The following is a 12741-nucleotide window of genomic DNA, read 5'->3' as shown; positions in this document are numbered from 1 at the left end:
TGGCACAGTCAGTCAGCGTATCCTTCAGTTAAACATAACGTTGGTAAATCAAAAGTCCCCAGAGACGCATTTCAAATTAATCCGACCTCAACACCGTCTCCCCTAAATGTGATGGGGTTTCTTTGGATGTCCTTAAGCATCCTGATAGTTGCAGAGATTTCAAACTTTTGGCACAAGTCAAACTACAAGAAGTTAATAGTTGAGCGCCCAAGTCAATAGCACGGGAATGTGACTATGTAAACTTAAATAGTATTCAAAATATTGCAATTTTGTTGTAGTTTAAAAAGATATTTTAGCTGGGGATCCTCAAATGATGAAGGTAGAAAAGAGAACTATTCGACACCATCAGGAGTGCTTAACGTGATAAAAGTGTTTTTTAATCACAAAGTGAAAATAGTGAATTTGTCTTTCACTTAGGCGTTCATTAAAAGCTCATTAAACAATGAAGGAGAGGCTCGTGTTCCGAATTATCTTTGTGTCTCATTGTCTTGCTTTGATTTTTAAAATGTACACTGTTGGCTATTCACTCTTCCTAACACAATTAAAGAGCCGAGTTTAGTTCAGAGGTAAAGCATCTCATGCATCGTTTTCTATCACCAGCATCTCCACTCCACTTTTTAAGCGCGATATCTTTTCTGTGATTTCTTTCGTTTGAATTCCCTCATGTGTGAATTTCAGCGCGACACATAAACTCGTTTGTCTGTTTTAAAGAGATGCAATTTTTAAAACAGACAAAATGAAAGACTGTTTAACTAAATACACATAGAAAACGTACACCTAATTGAGAAAATTTGGACTGGGGCGATTTATTATTGTAGCGGCGCAAGCTCATAGTGGTGCACTTGAGGAGTGCGGTACAAGGGCCAGTGGTGCATTGGATAACGCATCTGATTACGGATCAGGAGACTGTAGGATCGTAATGCTCTTAAACCCAGTACCATAACCGTAGTGTGTTCAGTCCTACACAACCTTTCTATCGACTGAATAAGCCTCCTGTTCCATCTCCATCTTCTTCCCACACATTCCGGCTATTTCAGCACCGTTATTGTTGGACCACAGTCACAGATACGTAAGGGACACTATTCTGAAGAACCGTCTTAAATAAATAATGTTGCAAAAGGTAACAATAAGGGTTTCTTAATGTAACCTTACATTTGGCCGTACAATACAATTTTCTGTACCCTCAAAAAACTAAAAAAAAAATATTACTGCTTTCTCCTGAGAAACACAAGTTTAGTGTCAAATCACAATAAATAATACAACAAATATACTAAATTAACACCCAGATATGACAACACACAGCTATGACAGAACACATTGAAGACTTAAAAGCCCTTTAAATTTTTATTTCCTTAATTTCCATTCTCTTCCCTCCCCAGGATAACTGAAAACTAACTATAATAAAGACTGTATATGCATTACTTGTAATACAGCTACTAATAAAGATATACATGGAAGTTAATTATTAATAAATAACACTTTTATTAATAAATACGTGTAATGATAACATTCATTGTGAATATTTGTGGTGTCTGGAAAGCAATTTTAGTTAAATATAATAATAATTTTCAAGCAAGTGGTGCATAACCTTGTTACTTAATGAGTACATTATTTCCATTACATTCAAGACAGTTCTAATGTGATCAATTGTTCTGCTTAGTCCGCTACTGAGTTGCTTAAAACCTATGAAGAGGTGGTTTAAGCTAGACTCCTAATGCAGTAACATCTAACGGGCAGCAGCTGTTATTTTAGGTTTGTTGCAATTGAGAACAGGTTTAGTACAGAGTTGCTGACAAATTTCAGCGGAGTTTATTGAATATATGTTTATTGCAATTGACCCATTGTAGCTACCAATCAGCAGCAAGGAAAAACAAACTTCACTTGTGCCTGTCAAAAAAAAGGAAACAGAGTAGTAGTTTATGTGGTAATTTCAGGTACTGTACAATGTAAGAACTAATGTTAACTACTCCCATAGTAATGCGTGGGGTCCTATCAATAGAAAAAAACAATTGTTGTAATCCGAAAATACAACAAACACAAAACAAGAAGTCTTCCAGGAACCTAGGTAAATCCCGGTCGTTGTCAAACAACTACGAAAAAAAAACCAAACGCAACAATTTCAAAAGAAAAAGAACATTAAAAACAAATCTGGGGAACAACAAAAACACAGAGTCTAATGCGAGAGCTTTTTCAAGTCTTCAGTGCTCCTCTCGTCTCAGTAGACCTCTCTCATATATTTGCGTACAGGTCAGCTGGAGATACAAAGCTGATGGTAATTTAAGTAGGGAGCTGCGTCAGCATGCATGGGCTTCAAAGGAAAAAGTCAAGGTTTATTCCATGCTGAAAAGAGAAGGAAACACAATGTTTCAGCTGCGGAGCCTTATTTGAGTGTGACTCGAAGTAAACCTTTACTTCTTCGTTTGATGTTAATTTATCTTCATCAGATACCTGATAGTATCTAAACTTAACAGTTGCTTTCAGTAGCTAAAGACACTAGGTGAGGCTTGAACTCACAACCTCGGTATGACTCCGCTGTGCACTACTGTATAAGTACCGCACGCTGACCGATTCCACCACTGGAACTGTGCAAGGTGTGTAGAAACACAGGGTGAAAACGGTTTCGGTTGTGGATCCATCTATACATGGGGAACACTAAAATAGCAAGGAAAATACAAGAAAAGAAACTGAAAGAATTGTGCTAACAGCAAAGGGGGACGGAGGGAGGTGGTCGGACAAGTAAATCAGCCTGGCAGATTATTTGTATCGACATTTTTTGAGTCAATCAGCAAACAGATTTCTCTTCATGTGCCTTAAACTGTGCAGTTTGTATCTTCGTTGTAGATAGGTTTCTTCAGAAGTCCAGTAAACTGACAATAATGGAGAACTAGCTGACGCACCCCGTCGTGAAGACCCTCTGTAAGGTGATTACACGTTTCATTTTCAAGTCGCCTCCTTTACACGCAATTGCAGCCCGGACACTGAGAGAAAGCAGGAGAAATGGCTTCAATTTCAATGTGAAAGCGCAGTACAGGCTCGATGGCTTCACATCTCCCATCAATCAAATAAAATTGCAGTAAAGCGATCTAAATATGACTCTGAAGTACTGGGAAAGATGATTATTTTGAGCGTGCCTCCCAGGGTCTGCTACGAGGCTGAAGTTACAGTAGCTTCTTATTCGCCAGCTTCTTATGCGTGTTTTTCGTTCCACCTTAAATGGTGCTGCTGTGATGTTATGTCACCTTTCGCCTGTAGATGGCTCTCTTCAATCAGTACTAATCCGGCTGGAATACTGTAGACATCTTCACTGAAAGGGAATATCCAAATAGCGACTGTCCAAATTATATTTTTGTATGGAATATGTTTCAGAAAATCGCAAACCAATTTTAAAAACTCACCACAACACGGACTTACACTGGGAAAAGGTGATTGCACTTTCTGCTTATTGCTACAGCCTTCCCCCCGATTATGAAAATGTCTCACAGTTCTGACACCGCCGTGTGAAAGACAATGTAACAGACTATCAAAATCCTGAAGTACAAGAAATTTTAATGCACCAGTTTCTTTAAATATAACCCTCTGATCCTGGCATGTCAGAATACATTTCGAAAAAGTATGGCACGAATTGCACGAATTGCAATGGCACAAATTGTTGAGAATATCACTGACCTTGCCGATATTTGCAGGGGATACGAGTGTTTTGCACATGTTGAACTACGACACGTCAAAATTGAGCTCCTTAGTCAATATCACCGGGAATGTCCAATAATGACGAACATCAGTAGCTTCAAGGAAACTTAGACTCGCACATGGAGTTTTATCTTCGAATGGAGGTTGGGAGAATTCATTTATACTCTCGTTTCTCATTAGCTAAACTATTTAAAAAATATATGACACAGATTTGTTCGAGAAAATTGTAATTGCCTTAAAGAGAGTCTTCTTGAAGATGTGCACCAGCTAGCTCTCCACTGTCAATTGACAGGACTTGAGAAGAAACTGTTCTCATACAACCAACATACAAATTACACATCTTAAGGAACATGAAGAGAAATCCGTGTACTAAATAACATAAAACTGTCGCTGCAAATTATCACCAAGCTGTTTTATGTGTCTGACCACCTCTTTCCTACTTTGCAGCGAGCACAAATCTTTCTGTTTCTTCATCGCTATTTTACTGTCTCTTTCCCCCATGTGGAGATGGATCCACAGCCGAAACTTTAGGTCAGTTCCTGTTATTCTGTCTGATTGAAAGAGCTTTATTAAAGGCACTCCCATCTCTGCAGGAAAGTTATTGCTGCTCTCAACACAATATACTGCAACCAAATATAGCGATACTGTCACTGCCTGTGGGCCACGTGTTCCTGCTGTCAGTCAGTTCATCCACACCCAGAAACATTACTGCTGGAGCACAAGAGTTATATAGGCGCAGTCCATAGAGCAAGAATCTCTTAATCTCAGAACTGTGGGTTCAGCCCCCACATTGGGTCCCTCTGTGTCAATTTCATCCCCCCAATCCTCCTAGCATGACCTGATGGCGTAACAGTGATACCCAGTACCCAGCGTAATTCACCTTTCTTTCCACTTGATTCAGATTTTGATCTGAAATCATCGGCCGAACAAGAGTTTGTCTAAATCGAGGGAGATCTGCTCACAAGCAAGTATTAAACACTTCAGCATTTACTGTTCGAATACCACAGTTTGTCAAAACACTGCCGCTTCTTAAGCTAATAAGTAACGGTTTTTGAGCACGCATTGTATTGTTAATGCTTATATTAAAAAAGCATAAATTCACATAGTGGAATTTGGACTGAACAAAGTAGTCCAGCCCCTTTACAACATTACATACCCACTGATTAAAGCTTAAAACTACAGCAGCAAGAGTAACAATAATGACAACAACATGTTTGGAGTTCGGCATTTCATTTATTCTGCGGAAACATCGTATCGGAATGAACTGCCCGAGATAAAAGAGTAATTGCGGCTTCAGATCGTTTTTACAGAGCATTGCGTTGTTCTGTTCATGCTGACTACACGCTTTAGATTTGTCATTTACTGCAGGCGTTGCTTTTCCAGGTTTTTCTGAAATTCCTCGCATTTGAGCCAGCACTAAAATATTTCATTCCCGTCGCTGAATACATCGTGGAAACGGTATTTGCAACGGAATGCTGTCACACATGAAACCTTTTTGTTATTCGGTTCTGAAGTTTGAAAATGAAAATAAAACGGGGGTCACTTCATAGGCTTGAAAGAAGTCCAAGCAGCATAAAAACCCGCGAATTCTCACAAAGGCTGCACCTTTCTTCTGCTGCTTTTATAAATCTGCCTTAAACATTTGAATGCATACCTTACTGCTGCTAATCACATTCACGTGTTTACGAAGCTTTTTTCTGTCCGTTATGTTTTTGCTAAGCAGTTTCTCCGTTTTCCTCGTACTGTGATTGTCAGCGAGCACAACAAGACTGAAACAGTGTAAAGGCAGGTAAAAAAGACAGGGTAAAACGCCTGATTGTCGGGAGTGGGATTTGAACCCGTGCGTCTATTTGGAGAGTGAAACACAAAGCTTAAAAGACACGAAGCTGTGAATTTGCTGTTTTAAACTGCTCGACTATCCTGAAAAAAATGTGTGCTGATTGCTTCTTTCTTACCAAAAACCCAAACACACATTGAAAATCTACCTCTCCCATACATGTCAAAAGCTCACTCCCCATCATTTCTATCCCTTTATTTCATTCTTTTGATGCAAGTTTTTGCACATAACCTGTTACCTTTTTGTTGTTTTGCACATCGGCTGTTGTCTCTGTCTTTCTTTTGTTATACAATTGTATTGTTGTTGTGTTTTTTTTCTTTGTACTACTTATGTCCGAGAGCTAGCTAAATAGCATTTCGTTATACCTTTTACCTGTGTATGAGTATAATGACAATAAACTTGAACTTGAACTTGACATAGTCTTGCAGGCAGTATATTATTTTATCGTTTACTCGTTTAAAAAAACACGGTCTTCTCGTTCCTAAGTCAGATTTTTAGTGCTTTCGAACGTTACTTCCAACCTGGACTGACAGCTCACCAGATCTGTTTGTGATCAGACCATGGAGTCAGGGGCTGTACCAAGCGCACGTTCCTTCCCAATGCTGAGGCGATCATTCAGAAGATGGGTGTGAAGAGAGACAAGCTTTGTCGACTAAAAAACAAGGCAGGATATGCACGGATACTAATCACTGGCGATAGTTATGTTCTCTTACTATTGAGACTCCTACATTGCAAGTTTTTTTGAAGACTTCGAAACAGGCACGGGTGGGGTTTGATAAAACGATGGTCGATTTACGAGACTGACGCCTTACCACTTGGCCACCGCACCTTCGAAAAAACGTGGGAATAATGTTGTTCAAATTATTTTTTTTCTGAATCTGGTTTACATCGCCTGGAGGTAGCAACAACAATAAAAGGGATACTTAACAAGGCGATACACTGTAGCAGTGTGACTCCAACAGATGCTCCTGAAGAGGCTGGAGGTTTAAGCCAGCTCCTTAGAGCACTCGGCCGTGTTACTCTCAACAGCGGCTCTTCAGCTCTTGTTGTTTGACCTAGTGGTTTTATGAGGCGTGGAAATGACCGCAACTTCGTTTTCTGAGATGCTTTCTCTCACGTGGTGAAATCTCGACCTCTTTGGCATCTCTGGCTATAGTTCTTCTGTAGAGCACCTCTGCTTATAGTGCCCTTGAAGTCATTTTATTTTTACAGGAAGACGCATTCCCTAACAATCTCTCCTGTTTTAGAAATGCTTCATAAGGCGTGTTTGATTCAACGGACAAACAGTATACTAATTGTACAATGCAGATCTATGCAGCATTCGTACTGGATTTGACTGGGATTCTGAAATACTTCTTGAAAAGGTATTCAGATTTGAGAACCTATAATAAAAACACAGACCTGAAACTCCCTAGCTTCCAATCCTTTACTCTTCCTTTACTCTCGTAGTTTTCAAAACGACCTCCGTTGTCGGGCGCAGTTAAAGTGGAACTGGCCTGACTGCACAGGAAAGTACGGAATGCTAAAATGTTTCTACGGCTCAAAATGTCCCTTTAGACCCTCGTCATGTCTCTGTGAGGAACGGGTAGGTAGAGAGGTTTAATAGATGCTCATGATGTTTCACACGGGGTGTTACCTGTTGTAGTGTTTCAAAAGATGTGTTAGCGGACCACAGATTATCTTGAAAAGATTTGGGTTTGCACTGGCTGGGATTAAAAAACTGACTCAATTATTTGGAAGGCGCCTGTACCACCAACGCACTCCCGAGAAGCACCTGCAAATTATCACAATCCTCTCTCTCACCTACAAAGTTATGGAGACACAGACATCCAATGAAAGCTCAAGGCTCCACTCAAGGCTTTATTCACTCAAGGCTCCACTCTTTTGTTGTGATGTCATTTTAATAAATATTAGCTTTGACAAGGTGTCATTTTTTGCCTCTTAAAGTTAAAGTCTGCTCCTTTCTTCCTGGTATAGAAAGAACTAAAAGTAAATTATTCAGCTCTACCGCCTGTGTGCATTGACAAGACATCTCAAAAGGACATATTAAATAAGAACACGATCCTTCCTGTTACCATTCCTGTGGTTGGGGCGTTGTTTCACCCTTTTACGTTAAATCATCAGTACTGCTGTTTTTCTATGCATAGTTTAATCAAGAGCACTTAAAAGATGCAAATAGCTTTCAAATAAAATAGAATTGAAGGACAGTCGAGTAAGGAGGTAGAAAAAAAAAGCACTCCCCCGTCTGGGAATCAACCACCGTCGCCCATGTAACTGGATGCAAAAATAACAGATTAATTTGTGCCCAGCCTCTTGAAGCTTCGATGCGATTATTTTTCCTTCCTTATTTTTTCATTCCTATGAATTTACTCTGTAGTAGAAGAAACGCGAAAGTGGGAAACTGCAGGCATTCTTCGTGAGTGGTGTGATCAGTGAGCATTTGCACATCTCTAAGTCTGTTCCACAAACTTTTTCATCGGGGATGTAGCTCAGTGGTAGAGCGCATGCTTCGCATGTATGAGGTCCCGGGTTCAATCCCTGGCATCTCCAGGTGCTCTATATTACAGTACTCACATCGCAATCTTCTGTTGAGTGAGAACTCTTTGCTCGTGTTCAGAGAGAGCCAGGTTTACACAATTAAATGCAGGCACACTCGACGTGCTGCAGAGTTGCGCTGCTGTTTTAAATGTACCTCATTTAGTTCTGTTAAATCCTAAATTATTTGAACTAATTTAGTTAAGGAAAATGCAAAAGAGCATGACAAGTATTGATCGTATAAAATATCCATGGCACAACTCGAGAAAGTACTGAAGGACTACACATCGACTTTTGATGATTACAAGAGATTCAAGAAACACAACCGTCCGCACCTGGGTTTGGATCCTGAACGCTAGAGTTAAAAGAACATAAGCGACGTTTATGACCTATAAACTTTCTAAATTGTCTTATAGTTTATGAAATAAAACAATTTCTTAATAATTACTTACTGATGATAGACGATTTATTAAATTTTAACAAAATCACAATTACAAACTTTTTCGGTTAAACTGTTATTCACATACTCTAACGTAAATAAACGTTAGTGTCTTCCGGTGTGTGAGCCAATTTCTCCCAAAAATATTCGTTAGTCTGTCGGGAGGCTGTGCAGGGTGTGAAGAAATAGAATTTCTAAAAGACAGGCTCCCTAAGCTTAACATCAAGGCAGGAAAAATGCTGTTTTCTCTACAGAAATGCTCTTTACATTTCAGCACTGTTGCAACTCCCTTTATAAAGGGTGTGCACACGTATACAACCAAGGCATTGAAAGATTTTTTTTAATTATTGTTCCAAAAAATGTTCCATTTGTTTTCTTTTTAATGTTGTTGATTAAAAGATTTTATTGAATGAGAAAAAAATCTGAATGTGAAAAAAGGTCCAAATGCTATTGAAAAAAATCAGTAATGTGAGGAAAGATGGATTGTGGGAGCCCCTTAACTACCCATGTCATGCTATATTTCTCACTCATTCTACTGGGAGTGGTGCCGTCGCTTCATGATAAAGTCTGTCAGTGGTCATTCCAGACGGGTCAGGTATGACTGCTCTTCGGCACAAGAGACACGTGACTTGCGAGGATCCCGACAGTGTTAGCTGTCTTTCAGAGCCCGGATAGCTCAGTCGGTAGAGCATCAGACTTTTAATCTGAGGGCCCAGGGTTCAAGTCCCTGTTCGGGCGGATGTGCTGTTCTTAAATCTATTGTGAATGTCATTCTAAATAGTCTTTTATCTTTCACTGTTCTAGCTGTACTGTGGTTATTTTAAATGTCCATTACTTGTATTTACAGTAGTGTATTTAGTGTTTCATTTCACAAACCGAAAATGTTCAAGTAGATCTTGTCACTCTACTCCACGTAATCATCTAAATTAAATCACAGTAGAGTACAGAACACGCAGTGAGGAGCTCACACAGTGAGTACTCTTGAATACGACAAGAGGAAAGGCACACTGCAACTCTGCAGAACATCACGTCCGAGTTTACAGTGACAGCAGAGGTTGGAAGCGACGTAGTTTTTTAATACTCGCTCGCTGAAGATCTCTCAAGAAACCTCGGTGGAGATTTAACGGGTGTCTAATAATCACGTTCAAAAAGATGACGATAAGTTTTTTTTTTTAACTAGGTAGCCTTAATGGCAACACGGTGTGAGTAGATCTTAAAGCAGCTGCAGAGTACCCGTAATGGCAACACAGTGCTTTGAGTTCGGCTTTTCTTATTTCTTCTGCAGAACCAGTGGAATCGGAATATACTGATCCGCATAAGAAGCGCTTTCGGTTTCTGATCATTTTTATTGAGCGCTGCTCTTAGTACCACAGGCAAGATGGCTGGTGGTCTAAGGCGTTGCGTTCAGGTCGCAGTTAACCCTGGAGACGTTTGTTAAAATCTCACTTCTAATAAAGAGGTCTTTCTCGTTAGAGTAGAAACAATAGAAGCCTTAAGCGGGGAAAAAATCACAACATCTTGCATTTCACGTGTTTAATGTTAACTGTCTCAGTGGTTGCCTCGGTGATTGATGGCTCTTCTCCCTCGCAGGGTGACGGCAAACTTCTTCAGAGAGGGAGTCTCCCACGCACGGCTTTTCTTTATCAAGAGCTGAGACAACAGAAACAGACTTCCAACTGACATTAATTACTTCTTGAGCGTTTATGACCGTCTTTAAAAGCTGAGAGCAGGTGAAAAAGTCTTTGGAAATGAGGAAATGACTGCTGACAGTAAACAGAGCTGACGCTCAGCTGCAGACAAACGCTCCTCTTTAGTATAGTGCTGAGTACCCCCGCTTGTTGCGCGGGAGACCGGGGTACGTTTCTGTGACAGGTCGCTGGTTTAATTTTTTAACAACCTGACTTCACTTAAAAAGTGTGTACTGTGTACTACGTTTCGGACTACTTACGGCGGTAGAATATGGAGATCATCTCCAGCTTTTAGCTCAATTGCAACAAGAAGTCATGCTAAATGTACAGTAGTATAGTGAGTAGACATCGCGAGACAACAGAATGAGAGAGTAGGCGGGAATATATGGTGTAAGGGCGTGATCTGTGTAGTTAACAAAATAGTTAAAATAATATAAAAACTTCTCTAAATTTAGATACACAACATTTATGGCGACCAGAGATGAGTGCTTGACGGAGTCAAAGCGAGCAGAACACTGCAGATTTTAGTTCTCTTGCTGGTAGAAACGAACTTCTGAATTTTCGGACTTTTCGTTTAGCTTGCGCCATGGAAGATATGGCCGCCGCGCCGAGAAGCTTTGCTTATGCCCGGCTTTTTCCACCGCTTCTACTGAAGTTCAGGATGCCGTGAGACGTGCTACATTACTGGACTGTATCGGGGCTTCCGTGCAGCGGATTTTCGCCAACCTCCCTGGAGAAAAAGACTGTAGCTGCCTTAGACGCTTCCTTTACACCGCGGAGAAATGTGGTTTTGGAACGGCATAAATTTAGGCAGAGAACTTAGTCTCAGGACGAATCTGTTGATGCTTTTGTGACTGCACTAAGAGAACTGGCTAAATCTTGTGACTTTGGAGTATTGGAAAGGGCAGGAGGAAGGGCTGACTTTAGAAAGAGCTCTTACAGTCGCTAGAATTCATGAAGCAGCTCAAGCAGAATCAAGAATGCTTTCTGACCACAGTGACAAAGTGACACCGAACGGGGCGCTTGCTCAAACTTTACAAACAAAAGTCCAACAGCAGGACGCAGTCATGCAAGAGAAATAGAAGAACAGGGGACGGCTGACATTACATGTTACAGGTGCGGACTAACAATGCACAAAGCAGATGAATTTGGAGCGTGAACAGCAAGATGTCTACACTGTAAGAAAACAGGACATTATGCACACGTCTGCAGAACATCACGTCCGAGTTTAAGGACAGCAACATCAGAGATTGGAAGCTAGGGAGTTTCAGGTCTGTGTTTTTATTATAGGTTCAAGAAAGTCTGAATACCTTTGCAAGAAGTATTTCAGAATCCCACTCAAATCCAGTACGAATGCCGCCTAAATCTGCATTGTACAATTAGTATACTGTTTGTCCTGAATCAAACACGCCTTATGAAGCATTTCTAAAACAGGAGAGATTGTTAGGGAATGCGTCTTCCTGTAAAAATAAAATGACTTCAAGGGCACTATAAGCAGAGGTGTGAAAGGCTGCTCTACAGAAGAACTATAGCCAGAGATGCCAAAGAGGTCGAGATTTCACCACGTGAGAGAAAGCATCTCAGAAAACGAAGTTGCGGTCGTTTCCACGCGTTATAAAACCACTAGGTCAAACAACAAGAGCTGAAGAGCCGCTGTTGAGAGTAACGTGGCCGAGTGCTCTAAGGAGCTTAAACCTCCAGCCTCTTCAGGAGCATCTGTTGGAGTCGCACTGCTACAGCGTATCTCCTTGTTAATTATCCCTTTTATTGTTGTTGCTGCCTCCAGGCGATGTAAACCAGATTCAGAAAAAAATAATTTGAACAACGTTATTCCCATGTTTACTTTAAGGAGCAGTGGCCAAGTGGCTGTTTCATTTGTCTACGCTTTCCTTTAGTTTCAAAGTCTTAAAAAAACTCGCAATGTAGGAGTCTCAATAGTAAGAGAACATAGCTGTCGCCAGTGACTAGTATTCTTGCATATCCTGCCTTGTTTCTTAGTCGACAAAGCTTGTCTCTCTTCACACCCATCTTCCGAATGATCGCCTCAGCATTGGGAAGGAACGTGCTCTTAGTAAAGCCCCCCACTCCATGGTCTGATCACAAACAGATCGGGTGAGCTGTCAGTCCAGGTTGGAAGTAACGTTCGAAAGCACTAAAAATCTGACTTAGGAACAAGAAGACCATGTTTTTTTAAACGAGTAAACGATAAAATAATATACTGCCTGCAAGACTATGTCAAGTTCAAGTTCAAGTTCAAGTCCAAGTTTATTGTCATTATACTCATACACAGATATATGGTATAACGAAATGCTATTTAGCTAGCTCTTGGACATAAGAAGTACAAAGAAAAAAACACAACAACAATACAATTGTATAACAAAAGAAAGACAGAGACAACAGCCGATGTGCAAAAAACAACAACAGGCAGTGTGCAAAACAACAAAAAGGTAACAGGTTATGTGCAAAAACATGCATCAAAAGAATGAAATAAAGGGATAGAAATGATGGGGAGTGAGCTTTTGACATGTATGGTAGAGGTAGATTTTCAATGTGTG

General features: G+C 40.4%; 2 non-coding genes across 2 annotated transcripts; both read left to right on the top strand.

Annotated features, from left to right (window-relative positions):
• Nucleotides 1-8002: 8002 nt before the first annotated feature.
• Nucleotides 8003-8074, top strand: trnaa-cgc (transfer RNA alanine (anticodon CGC)). The gene has a single exon. It is a non-coding gene; the product is annotated as a tRNA-Ala (tRNA).
• Nucleotides 8075-9163: 1089 nt separating this feature from the next.
• Nucleotides 9164-9236, top strand: trnak-uuu (transfer RNA lysine (anticodon UUU)). The gene has a single exon. It is a non-coding gene; the product is annotated as a tRNA-Lys (tRNA).
• Nucleotides 9237-12741: the final 3505 nt, after the last annotated feature.

The sequence above is a fragment of the Lepisosteus platostomus genome, chromosome 5, assembly GCF_059453375.1.
Source record: "Lepisosteus platostomus isolate fLepPlt1 chromosome 5, fLepPlt1.hap1, whole genome shotgun sequence".
In the NCBI taxonomy this organism is placed as follows: Eukaryota; Metazoa; Chordata; class Actinopteri; order Semionotiformes; family Lepisosteidae; genus Lepisosteus; species Lepisosteus platostomus.
The sequence above is the reverse complement of the archived record's forward strand: the minus strand, read 5'-3'. Positions and strand labels throughout refer to the sequence as shown.